General features: G+C 51.4%; 1 long non-coding RNA gene across 1 annotated transcript; it reads right to left on the reverse strand.

Moving 5' to 3' along the window:
• Positions 1-2356: 2356 nt before the first annotated feature.
• On the reverse strand, positions 2357-4013 carry LOC148845441 (uncharacterized). Its single transcript, XR_016101670.1, has 2 exons — positions 2999-4013; positions 2357-2879 (listed from the first exon to the last, which is right to left on the reverse strand). It is a non-coding gene; the product is annotated as an uncharacterized LOC148845441 (long non-coding RNA).
• Positions 4014-4812: the final 799 nt, after the last annotated feature.

Consider the following 4812-nt stretch of genomic DNA (forward strand, 5'->3'; position numbering starts at 1 on the left):
CAAGACGACTTCTAGCGAGTTTATTCGCCCAGTTGCCAAACTCAACTCGGTGAGACCCTCCCCCTGAGTTGCGGTTATGTCAGTTGCGCTGTCATGCCGAGTCACTGTTTTAGCAAGGTCACGCCCACGTGTACCCATGCTGCGAGGTTGGGCCAAATCACCCTCCATCAATTGCCCCCCACTCCCTGCGCTAGCGGTGATGACCCAACACGGGGAGTTCATGACGCGCCGGGTGGATTTGGTGTCGGTATTTATGCCGCTTTGTCGCGAGCTCCGTCCAGTTGGACTGGTCTAGTGCCCGGTTCGATAAAAAAAATACTTGACTCGCATCCAGATCATGCACAGACTTCACGCGACTTGGACTTCGCGGACGTCAAAAATGCGCTAAAACATTTTCGCCTCGATGAACCCCGTAGCTGTGGCTATAAATAGGGGGACCCTTGGCCATTTTCTTCGCCACAAAGCTTTCGTCGTTAGCGTTTGAGCTCGTGCTAAAGGTCTCTTAGCTCGAGTCTTCCAGTTTGTCCTGTTCTCCCAATCCGGTTGCGTTCCCTTGGTGAGTCCTCTCGAGCTTCATTTTCCCTTCTAGTTTGTTTCTTTCCCTTCGGTCTGCTATGTCATCTAGCGTAGGCAACCTCATCGACGAGCCCGAGGTGGGTACCTCAGCTTGGGGTGTCTCTTCTGCCACCCAGCCATTCGATGTAGTTGTGGCTTCGGGTCATCTGGCATCCACTTCCCACTGAGGTCGGGTGCCAGATCAGTTTGGCCCTTCCACCATGACTGTGGAGAGATTCCAGGACCTCATACAGAAGTTCCATCTTCCTGGGGAGTACTCTTACAGTCTTCCTACCAGTAGTTTCCCATGGGAGCACGGTCCTGATGAGATCGTGGTCTTCAGGGAACAATTAGTAGACGGGCTCCGATTTCCTCTCCACCACTTAATTTCTGAGGTACTGGTGCAGTTCAACATAACCTTGGACCAACTTCACCCGAATTCCATATGGAATATAGTTGGGACCATTTCTCTTTGCTTCGACCGCTCTCTTCCTATTGACCTGGACATCCTTAGCACCATTTTGGCCATAAAGAAGAGTGCTTCGGGCACTCTCCCCGGGCACAGATGGTCTTACTACCTGTTTCCCCACCCGGGGTTCAAGCTTATGCACAGACTCCCGAGTAAAGTCCCGGTCTGGAAGTGGGACTACTTTGTAGTTCAGAGCAGCACGGGGTGGCCATTCCCTACTGACTAGAGGGTGGCTGTTCAAGACCCCGGTGTCATCTTAGATGGGAAGACCAAGAAGGCACTCCAGATGCTGGCTCAACTCGGGTTAAATTATAAAGACTTCACATCCGAAGAGAAGCTCGTCTAGGCCGGCTTGAGCTCAAGTAGGTTTTGCTTTACTTCGGCCTTTTGCACGTATGCTTGCTTTGGATTGCTAATGCCATGTCTTGCTGTAGGTCCCATGGAGGTGCAGAGAATAGATAACCAAAAACACTTCCGCCAGATGAAGAGAAAGAAATGCATAGCTAAGAAGGCGTGCGTTGAGTCCCCGCAAGCCTCAACTGAGGCCTAACCTCCGTAGACTTCAACTCCGGGGCCTGAGGTGGTAGCGGAGCCTGTCATCAACTTGGAAGGAGGGGAGGTGCCTCAGGGGCCCGAGGTGGCAGCGGAGCCTGCCGTTAGGCCCACCGAACCTGCTGCTAAGCCCACTGAACCTGCTACTGAGAGCATTGTCGAGGCTTGTGCTGTAGGGGCTGCTGCCGGGGCTCATCATGCCGAAGCTGCCGCCGAGGCCTCTGAGAGTTCCACTCGTGATGTAGAGATGACGACGTCTAGCTCGAAGGGTTAGGGCAGTCAAACCGTCCTGAACCCCCAGTGCATCCTGAAAAAGAGCATGCTAGCTGCATACCCGGGGGAGGTCAGCGAGTGGGCTGATCTCACTTCTGGTCAGCTTGGTTCCCTGAGCTGCCACCCATACTATGGTGGTGAGTCTCTTTTTTTGACCCGTTAATAGATGGGTTGTTGGACCCGATCTACTTCCTTTATTAGTACCAGACTGACCACTTCGTCGCTCGCTGAGAGGTACAGTTCCAAAACATCGCCCTCCTCGGGCCGGGTTAAGATCGGTACACTAGCAAGGTATTTTTTGAGCTCGTCAAACGTAAGCGGCTATGCGGCCATTCAACCTCTGAACCTCCTTCAACTTCCGGGGTGGTCTCATATCTATGATGGCTTCAATCTTATCCGGGTTGGCCTCGATGCCACGTCGGTTAACGATGTATCCTTGGAACTTGCCCGAGGTCACACCGAATACACACTTGTTTGGGTTCAGTCTCATATTAAACTTACGCAAAATTTCAAAAACAGAATGCAAGTCTTGTATTAATTCATGTGAAAAATGAGTTTTGATGACCATGTCGTCTACATAGCATTCTACTTTTCTGCCAATTAATGGCACAAACAACTTGTTTACAAGTCTTTGAAAGGTTGCCCCTGCGTTTTTCAACCCGAAGGGCATAACCTTGTAACAGTACAGACCGAACTCCGTGATGAAGGCAGTCTTTTCTTCGTCTGCCGGGTCCATCTTGACTTGGTTATAGCCCGAATAGGCATCCAAGAAACTTAGCAGCTCGTGCCCCGAGGTCGCGTCCACCAAGCGGTCAATTCTGGGGAGCAGGAAGCAGTCTTTTGGGCAGGCCCGGTTTAGGTCGGTGTAGTCGATGCATATGCGCCACTTGCCGTTGGCCTTTTTACCAGGACGAGGTTGGCTACCCAGCTCGGGTAATGGACTTCTCTTATGAAGTCAATTGCGAGGAGCTTCTCGACCTCCTCATCGACTGCTTTCCACCGCTCTGGGGCTAGGTTGCGTTTCTTCTGTCTAACGGGCCTATTTATAGGATTAGTAATCACCTTGAGAGTTATAAGGTCGGGGTCTATACCGGACATCTCTACCGCGGACCATGCAAAAATATGCAAATTTTAAAGTAAGAAACTTACCAGTTCGGATCGTAGAGGTTCCTGGACAGAAGCGCCGATCTAAAGCGTCCGAGTTGGGTTTGCTGCCAAGGTCGGGATTGTGACTGTTTCTTCCATGGGCGCAGCTTGTTCTTCGCCTTGCTCCGTAGGCCACTCCAGTTCGAGGTCGTCGGCCACCTTGGTCTTTCTCTTCAGGGCGGCGACATAGCACTTGCGGGACTCGAGCTGGTCGCCCCATGCTACCCCCACATCAAAGTCTATAGGGAACTTCTTTGCCAATTGGTAAGTGGAGACCACTGCCCGCAGGATATGGATGATCGGCCGACCTATTATGCCATTGTATGGGGAGGGGGTCACGACCACCAGGAAGTCATGACTGAGTCTGACTGCGCAGGGCCATGTGCCAATTTCCACATTTACTGTTATTTTTCCATGGGGCCGGACTTCTTCTCCGCTAAAGCCCACCAAAGGAGTGTCTGCAGGTTTCAAGTCACTTTTCTGCAACTGAAACCGGTTGAACGCAGCTTTGAAGAGAATATTTGCCGAGCTGCCCGGGTCAACGAGTACGCGCCTGACCTCGAAGTCATTGATCCTCAACTTTATCACAAGTGCGTCATCGTGGGGGTAGTGGACTCCTCGCACATCATCTTTTGTGAAGAAAATTGGCTCTTCTGTTCTCGGTCGCTTAAGAGGATTCCGTTCTTCCTGTGCGGCTTCACGAACTAACGTCCGAGCTGTTGCTGAAGTGCAATCCGCGATGATCGAACCTCCCACTATAACGTGGATGGTGCCCCGGACTGGCCTCTCTTCTGGAGGCTGCCTCTATGACTGCTTGGCCGGCCTGCTACTAGACTTGGGAGCATCCTTACCGTGCTCCCTTGCCAACATGCTTTATTATTATTATTGTTGTTTTGTACAAAGTTCCTTAAATATCCGCGATGGATGAGTTCTTCAATCTCGTCGCGGAGATTTTTTCAATTTTCGGTACTATGACCATGATCTTTGTGAAAGCTACAATATAGATTCTTATTTCTCTCATTGGGATTTCCCCTCAAACGGGGTGGCCATTTCACATATGGAGCGTCCTTGATTGCCATCAAGATTTCGGCCCGCTTCATGTTCAATGGGGTGTAATCAGTTCGGTCCGCTGCAGGAGCTTGGAACGACTGACCTGTCTTTTCCCCCCAGCTCCATCCTTTTTCTTTCGGCTGTCCCCTTCGCTGAAAGGCTCTCATTCCCTCTTCCTCTTTTCGAGCGTGCTCTTGCCCTTTTGGTTGATCTCCTCTTCGGTGGCTATGAACTTGTCCGCGAGCTTAAGAAATTCAGTTATGGTCACTGGTTGGTTGACGACCATGTGCCATTTGAACTTTTTGTGTGTCACGCCTTTCTTAGCTGCTGCGAGGCGCACAATGGGGTCCAGGCGCGATATCTGCATGCAAGCATCATTGAACCGCTTGACGTCGCCTCGGATGGACTCTCCTTCTCTCTGTACTATGTTGAGGAGGCTTTCTTCAGTTAGTGGGCACCGCTTACTGGTAACAAAGTGGGACGTGAAAGCCCGCGCGAACTGCGCCCAACTTCTTATTGATCTGGGCGCCAGGTTTCGGTACCATGTGCGGGCTACTCCTCTGAAAGTGGTGGAGAAAGCCACACACATGCACGACTCACTTGCTCTTGCTAGGTGCATCTGCGACTGGAAGGCATCTATACGATCATTTGGGTCGAACAACCCGTCATACTTATCAAGAGGGGGGAGCTTGAAATCTTTAGGCATTGGGACTGCCAGGAGCTCGAGAGATAGGGGGATTGAACTGAAAGGATGGGTGCCTTGACCT

The sequence above is a fragment of the Nelumbo lutea genome, chromosome 7, assembly GCF_056320005.1.
Source record: "Nelumbo lutea isolate HS-2025 chromosome 7, American lotus-T2T, whole genome shotgun sequence".
NCBI classification, from domain to species: Eukaryota; Viridiplantae; Streptophyta; class Magnoliopsida; order Proteales; family Nelumbonaceae; genus Nelumbo; species Nelumbo lutea.